The following is a 12,341-nucleotide window of genomic DNA, read 5'->3' on the forward strand; positions in this document are numbered from 1 at the left end:
GAACTGTAACATGTTTGAAAGCTTTATCAGCAAAAGAGACACAACAGAACAAATAAAACATGAACAAATTAGCAACAGAAACATTCAGGGTTTGAATATGTGACAAATGTGGAGCAGATGAATGGACTGAGTGTGTGTGTGTGTTGTGTCCACAAATGCACTGCACTTATATGAATTTATCTAAATAGGTGTTTATGATGATATGTTTGTTGTGCGTTACTGTGTTTGGGTGTTTTGTATATTGAACTACTCAGTCTGCTTTGAATTGCCCCCAAGGAGATGAATACAGTTATTACCCTGCCCTCCAAAGGGGAGGCAAGGGCTATTGTTTTTGGTTCGGTTTGTTTGTTTGCTTGTTTGTTTGTTTACACTTTAGGAGCAAAACTATTGGTTGAATTCAGACCTAATTGAGTGTATACATTGCCAGTGACCCAGAATAGATGTGGTTACATTTTGGGAAAAGTAGGTCAAAATTCAAATTTTTTATGAATTTTCAAAACCTTTTTTTTTTTCTCATTTACTTATAATAGGCGAAATTTCAAATCGTTATAAAAACGTCAATTTTGACTCAATTTACTTAAAAGGCTGCAGAGATGTAGATATTAATTTTAGACATCACTCTGCAAAATATCTGATAGCTTGGATTTGAAATTTTTTTGTTACATTTTTAAATGTTTTTCTTTTCCCATTTACTTATAATGGGTGAAATTTTAAATGTCTATAAAAACATCAATTTTGTTTCAAATTACTTTTAACTTGGCACACATATAATTTTTATATTCAACAAATATTGAATATTGATGCCAAAATAAGTTACAATATGTGTGAGGAGCGGAGTTTGTTGTACCTGGCACCACTTGTTTATGTTTATGTTTACGCATTTGGCAGACGCTTTTTTCCAAAGCGACTTACAGGGGAAAACCAATTAAATCACTCAATCAATCAAATTTTATTTACATAGCGCCAGATCACAAAAAAGTTATCTCTTGACATTTTATATATAGAGTTGGTCAAAACCCGACTCTAAGTCAATTTACAGAAACCCAACAGAATCCTCCAAACTTGTTTGAATTTAACTGAATTGAATTGAATTGTTGGATTTATGGATCAGGATCAAACACATACATGTTGTGTTTCCTCTCAACACACACCAGTACATGAAGAGTCTGAACCACCTTCACTGATCCACTTCCTGTTTGTCACAGCAGCTGCTGATTCCAGCTCTCTGATTGGTTCCACAGTCTGTCAATCAGCTGCTGTTACACAATCCACCGACAGAACCTGTTCAACTCAACATTTGGAATAAAATAATTAAAATGATTACATTTTAATTCAACCACCAAACATAAACTGAACAATAATCAGTTTAATCAAGTCTGGGTTATTTCAGGTCATTAATTAATGATTCCTGCACTTTTTCATATTTTGATCAAACTCAATGTGTCAGTTTCATCTTGTCGTTGTTCATCTCCTGCTGTTCAATCATGTCATATATTTGTATTCTAACCTTCAACAGTGTCACATGTGCTGGTATGGCATTTAGATCACGTTTCTTAAAGTCAAACCACAAACAGTGTTCAGATGAATTTGATCCACCCTAATCAGCGTCAGTTTCCTGTTTCTTTACCAATGACTTTTTTTTTTTTTTAATCATTATTATTATTATTATTATTTTTAATCCCAATATTGTCCTATTTTCATGGCTGTCCTTTGTGTTTTTCCTGCAGGGCTCCTGTCTGAAAACAACAGCACTTCAACAGGTAAGAAATGCATAAAGGAGGGATGTGAAATGGGTTGAAGCTGAACATCCTGGTTCAGGTGGTTTTCATCTGAACAAACTGGAGCCAATGCAGAGGATTCAGGAAGGATGGGTTTACAGAAGCTCCACTGAGCACGCTCAGCTCCTGTTCCTGACATTTGGACAAGTGTGGCTTTAAAGATCCACAAGTGAAGGAAACACTGACAAACAGGAGCAGACTGAGCCATTCAATTCACTGACTGAATGAATGAGGGATGAACTGAGTCAGTTTGGACACAAAATCTGTCAGTGGGACTGAAAACACTGTTCACACATGGAAACCACATGTGGTCAATAATCCAGTCAGTGTGGTCCAGATGGGGTGTTGTGGTTCTGGACTGGACTCTGACTGGTCTGTCTTATTTCTACAGACTCTATCCACTTCAGGTTGGTGGGAGGAGCCAGTCGTTGTCATGGTGACCTGGAGATGAAACGACAGGATGGAAACTGGAAACCAGTGGATGGGGTACACTGGTACAAGAAGTTAGGAAACAGAGTTTGTGCAGAACTGGACTGTGGATCTGCAGTTTCACTGAGAGTCAGATACACTGGTTCATATATAGATCGTTGGTGGACCACATCAGACTGTGATGAATCTGCACTGAGGGACTGTTTTACATCTCAGACACATCTCTCTGCATTCCTTGAGTTGAATTGTTCAGGTAAGAGTATTAACACTGAACCCTAACAGTTCCACTGTCACTGTGGGCTCCAGACTCTGTGGACTCTCAGATCCTGGTCGGTCCACGACTTCAACTCAGATTTAATGTGAACTCACACAAACTGATCAATACAATCAATCAATCAATAATATCCATGTCCACAAACACACAGCTGATTGAACATCATGTCACACAGAAGAAACAAACCAAACCCATATGAATGTAAGTCCACTACAGTCCAGTAAAATCCACTATATAATCCAATCCCCCAGACCCTGGTCTACTCCAGTCCACTAAAGTCCCTTAGAGTCCACTTCAGACTCTAGTTTTATTCCAGTCTTCTTCCATCTGTGTCCACAGACTCTGTCAGACTGGTCCATGGGTCCAGTGTGTGTTCAGGCAGACTGGAGGTCCGGTCTAACCAGTCTGGGTCCTGGTCCTCAGTGTGTGAAGGACACTTGGACCTTCATGGTGCCCAGGTGGTCTGTAGGGAGCTGGGCTGTGGGGCTCCTGGGCTCCTCCAGGGGGTGCCCTATGGAGCAGCGGAGGCTCCTGTGGTGCAGACGTTCCAGTGTGAAGGCCATGAGTCTGCTCTGCTGGACTGTGGAAGCTCAGGGTCACAGACCTGCTCATCTGGAACAGTTGTGGACCTTACCTGCACAGGTGGAGCTTTGATTGACAGCAGCTTCTATCAGTTCACTCACTGTGATCTCATTTATCTGTCACTTGTATTTGATCAGGTCCTGATGATGTCAGACTGGTGGGAGGAGCCAGTCGCTGTAACGGTGAAGTACAGATCAAACATCATGGAGAATGGAGATACGTAGCATATGTATATTCTTCCTCTGACCCCTTGACCCTGAAGACAGCAGATGTCATTTGTCGTCGACTAGACTGTGGATCTGCTGTTTCTGGGAGATCTCGTTCATCTGGTTCATCTGGTCGTATGTGGTTCATGCTCCCCACCTGTCTTCTCTCTACATCTACACTGATGGACTGTGTGAGAACAGAAACTTTTACCTCTAGCTCCACCCTTTCCCTCACCTGTTCAGGTAAGTCTACTGCTGGTGGTCCTGATTCTGTCCGAGTTCGTGCATGAGTCCATTCAGGTGTGTTTTATCTGAGCTGTGTCAAACCAAACCCAGCCAGACCAGGTCCACACATTGGACAGTTGGACTGAAACATCAAACACATGCAGCTGAATTCAGTTCCAGTCCATGAATGTGGTCACATGACTCTGTTTTCCAACAGGCTGTTGAACAGCTCAGAAGCTAACCTGTGACTGAGGATCTACACAGTGGACCTGAGGCAGAGCCCTTTGGTGCTTTAGGCCACCTAGGCCAATGCTTAGAGCTCCCAAGCCACCAGGGGGCCCCAAAACTGCATTTTCAGCCTCATCTGAGGAGAATTCAAATGTTCTTTCTTTATCTGTAGCTGTCTCATGTGTTTATTACATCCCTTATATGCTTAAAAATAAACTTAGGTTATGAATAAAATAAACTGATGATAGGCTGTAGCTGGTGTTTTTGTGGCATTATTAGGTCCTATTCGTTGGACCGCACTGTCACACAGTTAGTGACGTAGCTGGCCGCCAACAGGTATGATGGGAATGATTGACAGCTACCCACCTACCATTCCTGTTAGCCAGAGTATTAAACAAAACAAACACCGTAAGGGCATTAAAAGCCCCTTTTTCCACAGCACTTCTGTTGTGTGAATATTTTACCTTTATTTCAGAACAACGTCTGTGTAAACGCAATGTTGGGATCATGTGGTCTCACCTCTGTCATGACTCTGTATCGCCTCTGGAGGTAGGAACAGAGCCCTGATAAAGGTGGGATCAGGATTCTGGAACACTGCGGAAAAGGAACACCTCTGGTTCCACAACCAAGGTGTGAAGTTTGGATGACAGCGACCCCCAGCGTGGGAGAGACAGCGGGCGCATATGGATTCAGCTACAGCGCTAGTATCACGTAGCCGCAGCGGGCAGGACGCCAGGCATGAAGCCAGCTGCAGCGGGCCGGCCGCGGTGGCACAGGGCGGCTGCTGCAGAATCCATGCCGGTGCCTCCATATGTGTCCGCTGTCTCTCCTGTGCCGGGGGTATTTAAAAATGAGTGCTGCGTCGTTTTGGTTCTGGAAAACAGGTCCGCTGTGTAAAAGTCCAGCCTGTCTCACCTGTTCCGCCTTTGTCTTGGCTGTGGAAATCAGACAATAGTGGAAAAAAGGTGGATCCCCATCTGACCTTTTTTCTGGGATCTGTGTGTAAAAGTGACTAAAAAGAAGATATCTCAGCAGTCGTTGTATTTTCTTATTTAAAGTAAACATTTTTTATAAACACTGCAAATCTCATTGTGTTTTCTTTGAGGACGTTGTGTCTCTGGTTGAACTGGTCCATGAGTCCTATTTAGTTCCTGTGTCACTAATGACTGACAGGAGGCTTTGAAAGAGTCCACCCTCACACTCCCGTCTGTCCAGGGGCTTTTGTGTCTTTAAACATGTCTGTGTGTTGTTGTGTGTCCACAGACTCTGTCAGACTGGTCCATGGTTCCAGTCTGTGTTCAGGCAGACTGGAGGTGCGGTCCAACCAGTCCTGGTCGTCGATGTGTGAAGAGGATCTGGACCTTAATGATACCCAGGTGGTCTGTAGGGAGCTGGGCTGTGGGGCTCCTTCACTCCTCCAGGGGGGGCTCTATGGAGAGGGGGAGGCTCCAGTCTGGACCAGTGAGCTCCAGTGTGAAGGAAATGAGTCTGCTGTCCTGGACTGTAGAAGGTCCAGCTCAGCTGGGAAGACCTGCTCACGTGGACCAGCTGCTGGACTCACCTGTTCAGGTACCAAGGGGGCGTGGCTTTCATATGACAGACTTTTACACATCCAATGAGAGAATGAGGGATCGCACAGGTCATTCCTTCCCACAGCCATCAGAATACAGAGCAGTTCACAGTAACACCCCCCCCATATCACACCATGTGCATGTGCAAATATAATGTAAATATGAAAATAATATTTACATTTAAATCTAAATTTATAGAAATACCTATAAAAATAGCAGATATTTCATTTTTCATGTTTCTTATCTTACCTTTCTTGGACTCCTTTCTTTGTCTGTGTAGGTTCTCATTTGTCCAGGTCATGGTTCTTCTCGGTTCTACTGGACTGCTTCAGCTCTTTTGAAAACATTTCATCTCTCTTCGTCTCTTGGATGAGAGTCCAAACATTTTCTAAACAGCTGAACCAGTCCTCCTGTCTTTGTGTCTCTGCTCACATCCAGGTGGTGTCAGGTTGGTGGGTCAGCCGAGCCACTGTGCTGGTACTTTGGAGATCCAACACCAGGGACAGTGGAGACCAGTAGAAGACCGCGATAAACTCTGGGACCTGAAGTCTGGGTCTGCTGTGTGTCAGTATCTGGACTGTGGATCAGCTGTTTCAGTCAACAGAACAGATGATTATCCATCCAGATCGGTGTGGTTGGTCTCAGTTCCTTGTGTAAAGCTGACATCTGGACCGAGGGACTGTGTTAGACTAGATGGTTCCTATTATCTCTCAAATGCTGTGGACGTGGTGTGTTCAGGTACAAATGGACACAAACTGTGTCTGAACTGAATTCTCAGTGACCAGATGGTTCTGACTCTGACGTTTAAAGTTACATCTAATGAATCTTTTCGTTTCATCAGTTGATTATTTTGTCTCAGTTCATTGTCTTTTTCTGTAAAATGTGTCAGATATTGACCTTTGACCTTTGTAACATCCAGATCCCAAATGAACGTCTTCATTTGGACCAGATGAGGCTAAAAACACAAACATATTTCACATTAGTCTCATTTAGGACAAAAGGACCAAATGTTGACATGTGAGACTCTAAAACCACCACATGTCTGTCATTTTTTTACCCATAATGCCTTTGAAGGTCAGCTGTGGTGTAAATGACCCATTCCTCCATGTTTTCATTGGTCAGTGTTCATCCCATCCCAAACTCCTGTGGATCAGATCCATCTGTGTCTCTGAGGAGGATGGATTCTCTGACTGCTTGTTTGTGCTCATGTGTGCTGCTTGGTCCAATCATGTCTCTGTGTGTGGACAGATCTGCTGCCTCAGCCCAACATCTCCCTGTCTGATGGGGTCTTTGGGGTCTACCAGCAGGGGTTCCGGGTGCTCGTTGGCTCCGACTTCACCATCACATGCTCCGTCCAACCACAGTACCCAGGAGGCTCCTTCCAGCTGATCTCCGACACCAAGAAGCCGCTGAACCTCACCCTGCCGGCTGTCAATCACTCCGCCCACTTCCTGTTGTCTTCCATGGGCTACGCCCACCGAGGGAACTACACATGTGTTTATCATGTGGACGTTTATAACCACAGCTTCTCGTCGTCTCAGAGCCCCGCCCTCTATCTCACAGTTGGAGGTAACGTCAGGACAAACACACACAAAACACCCACAATGCATCAGTAACAGTCACATGACCATGTTCCACAACGTTCCCAGTGAGCAGAGTGAACAGGTGTGAGCAGAACCACGTTGGTAGAACTGAGATCATATAGAGGCTTTTGTTCTCCATCACTCTGACATAAACCTAAGAGTCATGTATTTTTTCACATTTTGGGTAAATTATTTTCATTTTTCCCCCATTTCTCTAACATTGTGCTACTCCACTGTTATAAAGGATCAGGAAATCAGTAAAAAAAAAGAAAAGCATCCATCAAAACTTCATCATTTCTAATAAACTTATTGTGAAAAAACAAATGAAGTTGTTGTAATAAATGAATGTGATTAAAGTTGCTGTGGGTTAAATGTTGAGCTCTGGGGGTGAAGGTTCGAGTCTGTGACTTTAAAATAATACCCAGGAAATAATATCAAAACAGACAAAAGTCCTGAAAACATACTGTGCATTTATTTATTCAACTTCATGAACATTATCACGACACAAGGGTGTAGAATAAGCTTGTCATGTGCAGACAGTGTTTGAAGTCGATCTGACACTAATATTCCTTTGGACTTAAACCCATTCTCTGCTTAATTTTCCATTTTCCCATTTGGAGCCCAGACTTGATGGTTGTTGTTGTTGTGTTTCAGACTTGGTGACAAATCTGATCATCAGGGTGGTGCTGGTGATCTTCTTCCTGATCATGGGGACCATCTCCCTCTACTTCTACTGTCGGGTCAGTTCACAGCTTTATTCAAACCAGCAAAGTTTATTTCTACAGCACCTTTCACAGACAAGAGAAGTCACAAAGTGTTTCACAAAAGAGAATATAATACAAATAAGAACACAGATAAAATTACAGTCATAAAAAGGTCTAAATTTAAAATCATAAGTTGGTCATATAACAATTCTTTATCTAGTGCCGTTCAAATGCCTGGAGAAACAAGTGAGTTTGGAGTTTTGTGTGTTTATTCAACACACTAACACACTTCAGTGCTGACATGGGACGCTTCTGCCAAACTGGGTTTACCTCCAATATTTGAGACATGTGTTTGTGCAGGTTTCAGAGGCTCATGGTGTGGAGAAGACAATCACGGAATAACGGTCGATATAATAAAGGTCCTGAACCGATAACGTAATAACTTATTACGTTGTTGTCCTGATTAAAAGAAAAAATTCTTTGCAAATGTAATAACTGGGGTAATAATGTAATAATATATGAATATAACTGTATTTAAGTTTAATTTATTAGATAGAACTGTGATAAAATCACAGAGAGAGAGAGGGAGATTTGATCACAGTTCTAATAAATCAAACTTAAATACAGTTATATTCACATATTATTACATTATTACCTCAGTTATTACATTTGCAAAGTAATTTTTTTACCAGGCCAATAACATACGACCAAAAGTTCTTCCATTATCGGTGGTTCTTCTTCATGGTGCTTTTCCACCATCAAACACAAATGCCCTTCGTGTGTGTTTAATGGTTTGACTGGTTGAACTGGGCTGGGTTTCATCTGGAAAATGTCCACACACATGAGATCACATGACTCAGGTGATGTGATGGTCTAAAGCTCCAACCTGGAAGGACTGAGGATGGGAACTCCAGTCTGTGGAGTCCAAGTCCTGGATTTAGTAAATCCACCTCCTGTCTGTTCCAGTCCACCAGGAAAAGTCCCAGACAAACACTGAGACTGAACGTCTGTGTGCTTTCAGAGCCGTCCCATGTCAGCATTATTTCACTGATCAGGTGGATTTGATTCACTGATTGAATGGACTTTACATGGACTCACACACACATGAGTGACAGCAGCACATGATGATGGCATGTTTGTTCCAGGCCAGTAGGGGGCGCTGCAGACTGAAGGCACGGAACACACCATGAGATACAGCAGCACAGCAACCACCACAGCAACCACCAAGTCCACAGCAACATCCACGCCAACGTCCACAGCAACATCTACATCAGTGTCCACATCCAAGTCCACATTGCCATGGAAACGCCAGCCTTTGTCCCACTCTGGACCTGCTGACGTGTCTGATAAACCTGTCAGGTTTCATTTTTATCTCTGTACATATTTGAGGTATTTGTCAGAAGTTCTTGTGTGATTTTTTTTTGTTGTTTTTATCGCTGCCTTAGTTTTGTATTGTTTTCATTTTGTTCTTTTCCAGCTCATATATGAACTCTGCTCTGAAAGCAGCTGCAAACACTTGGAAATCCTTCATATGGATGAATTCACCACTTTTCCTGGGCTGTTCCTTTAGTTTGACACCAGAGTTCTACTAGAGTTTGGAGTTCTTGTTCAGTCTTTCACTGTGCTTTTCTGTCTTTATGTCATTCTAGGTGTTTGTGAGTTTGTCCTGTATTTCTGTGTCAGTATCGTCAGGGACAGTTCTAGCTATTTTGGCGCCCTAGGTGAGATATGAATTTGGTGCCCCCCCCCCGTCACAGACACATATATGTATATAGGGGGGAGGGGTCACAAAGAGGAGATCCGCGAAGCGTAAAAGGAGATGCACAAAGCTGCCAGCAGTAAACCAGACAGAAACATATATAAACCAGATAGAAGCATATATAAACCAGATAGAAGCATATATAAACCAGACAGAAACATATATAAACCAGATAGAAGCATATATAAACCAGATAGAAGCATATATAAACCAGACAGAAGCATATATAAACCAGATAGAAGCATATATAAACCAGATAGAAGCATATATAAACCAGACAGAAGCATATATAAACCAGACAGAAGCATATATAAACCAGACAGAAGCATATATAAACCAGACAGAAGCATATATAAACCAGATAGAAGCATATATAAACCAGATAGAAGCATATATAAACCAGACAGAAACATATATAAACCAGACAGAAGCATATATAAACCAGACAGAAGCATATATAAACCAGACAGAAGCATATATAAACCAGACAGAAGCATATATAAATCTAGCTGTACATACAGTCTCATGTTGAACTCTGATCAGGGCCTACAGCTCAGTCTCTACAGTATTAAAGCTTCTCAACTGGTGGCTCGTGGCCCTAAAGTCAAACCAGCTTAAATGCTTCAGTCTGTGATGTCACTTGTATTTGACAGATGTACAGGATGCTGGCTGTTGCTATGGAAACGCCAGCCTTTGTCCGACTCTGGACCTGCTGACGTGTCTGATGAACCTGTCAGGTTTCATTTTTATCTCTGTACATATTTGAGGTATTTGTCAGAACTTCTTGTGTGATTTTTTTGTTTTTTTTTTATCGCTGCCTTAGTTTCGTATTGTTTTACTGTGAAGCAGATTGAACCTCAGATGAAAACAGCAGTCTGAGTTTTGGATGGACACATTTACAACATGTATTTAATACTTTTCCATCTTTAATGCTCCGTGCGTCCATATATGGTCCTTTGACTCCATCTGTTCATTATTATTCTGACTTGTATTTACGCCTCCTGATTCATGTCCAATCAACAGTTTTATTAAAGTGTGTGTGTGAACAGCTGTGGGTTATTCATTACAGCTATAACAGGTTTCATCACTTACATCCACAATAAAACAGTGAGCTGCAGTTTGTTGTTGTCGCCACTAGAGGACAGTAGAGGGCAGCAGCACAGCACCAATCAGTGAGAATAGGAGTCTTTTAATCTATGGAATGGATGAAGTCTATGTAAGAGTTAATTTCCCTCAAATGCTCGTCTTGTGCACATAATGGAACACATTTGAAACTTGGCACACTTATCAACATTGACCTTCTGGACCAGGGGTCTCAAACATGTGGTCCGGGGGCCAAATGTGGCCTGACAAAGGTTCCAATCCAGCCTGTTGGATTATTTTGCAAGTGCAAAAATTCCACAGTCAAGGCTGTGGAACTCATTTTGGTTCAGGTTCACATACAGACCAACATGATCTACAGTAAAATAATAACAGCAGAATAACCGACAAAAAATAACGACTCCATATTTTCTTCTTGGTTTGATGTGAAAAAAATATTACACTATACAGATAAATAATGACCACTTCACATTTTTGTGTTTGTTTTAGTGCAAAAAATAACATTAAATTATGAAAATGTTCACATTTCCAAACTATCCTGTAACAATAAAATGTGAATAACCTGAACAAATATGAACAACCTGAAATGTCTCAAGAAAATTAAACACAATTTTAACAGTTTTCTGGCTGTTACTGTGTCCTTTGTAGATCTGATCCATAATGCTTGTTAAAACTGCGCTTAGTTTTCTTAAGAAAATTCAGTTTTTTCAGGTTGTTCACATCTTTTTTGTTTGGATAGTTTAGAAAAGTAAGTATTTTCATAATTTAATGAGTTTTTTTTTTTTGCACTAAAACAAAGACAAACATTTTAGAGTTGTCATTATTTAAAGGTTATTCTGTTATTATTTTACTGGTCTGGCCCACTGGAGATCAAATCAGGCTGAATGTGGAATTTGTTCTAGGCCGTCAGGTGAACCCAGGTTTGGTTTCATCTTGCTCCGACCCTCTCCAACCACACAATGTTGACGTCATAATAAATATAGATATTCATGTTATGTTTGAAACTAAAAGTTCTCGTCTGATATTCCTGCAGTTTTTTTGTGATCGTTGTTTTAATTCGGTACTAACTCGGTGTAAGCGTAATCAGATTTTCCTCCTAGAGTGGTGAAGTGGCCGTCATGTGATCGTGTCAGACCAATGTGGTGACCGCTTCTAGTAAACAGATGCTAAACATGGCCGCCTCCTGGGCTCAGCAGGCTGGAACGACCATGAGGAAAATCCTCAAGGCTGTCCCAGATGGAGCGCCCACTACTGTTGGATTCAGAACTGTTGAACCAGACCAGCTGAACACAAATATTCCACAGAACTGTAAAGGTCTAAATGTCATCTGAAACAGACTCAAAGGGCAACATTTAGTTTAGAATATTTTTAAATGAAAAATATCCAAAACTACTGCGTCACAGATGGACAAAAAATTAACGTCTATTTTTTTTTTCCAGAATTCCAAATTTCTCCAAAGTGAAGTTCCTCTGACATTTTCATCCTCAAATGTATTCAGTGTAAACCTTAAACCCTCTATTTTACAACCCAAGAATAGTTTATAGAGGAAAAAAATACTGGATCAAACCTAAATAGAAAGAGTTTAGACAAATGTCAGTGTCACTGATGAACAACAAAAGTAAATATCAAATTAAACATATTTTTATTTTTAATTTTCAATAGCATATACATTTATTTACATTATTTACAACATACAAATAATATCAACATTATATTCAAATATATGCTTTTTTTTCATTTTAAACACTGTGTTCAGAATATGTCATAAACAATATAATAGTCAAATATCAATGTATTTGGAATAAATGTAGTTTATTTATAGAGTTTATAAAATGAACCCAGAATGACAGCACTAAACTGGATCACTTTACAAACATTCACACTCACAAAACTACTCACTT

The 12,341-nt window shown here is 41.0% G+C and overlaps 2 long non-coding RNA genes across 2 annotated transcripts; both read left to right on the forward strand.

Annotated features, from left to right (window-relative positions):
• Positions 1-5,228: 5,228 nt before the first annotated feature.
• On the forward strand, positions 5,229-6,597 carry LOC115432737 (uncharacterized). Its single transcript, XR_003937235.1, has 3 exons — positions 5,229-5,291; positions 5,732-6,031; positions 6,542-6,597. It is a non-coding gene; the product is annotated as an uncharacterized LOC115432737 (long non-coding RNA).
• Positions 6,598-6,815: 218 nt separating this feature from the next.
• On the forward strand, positions 6,816-10,512 carry LOC115433298 (uncharacterized). Its single transcript, XR_003937337.1, has 4 exons — positions 6,816-6,862; positions 7,531-7,616; positions 8,726-9,267; positions 9,849-10,512. It is a non-coding gene; the product is annotated as an uncharacterized LOC115433298 (long non-coding RNA).
• The last annotated feature ends 1,829 nt before the right edge of the window (positions 10,513-12,341 follow it).

This window comes from Sphaeramia orbicularis, chromosome 14, assembly GCF_902148855.1.
Source record: "Sphaeramia orbicularis chromosome 14, fSphaOr1.1, whole genome shotgun sequence".
In the NCBI taxonomy this organism is placed as follows: domain Eukaryota; kingdom Metazoa; phylum Chordata; class Actinopteri; order Kurtiformes; family Apogonidae; genus Sphaeramia; species Sphaeramia orbicularis.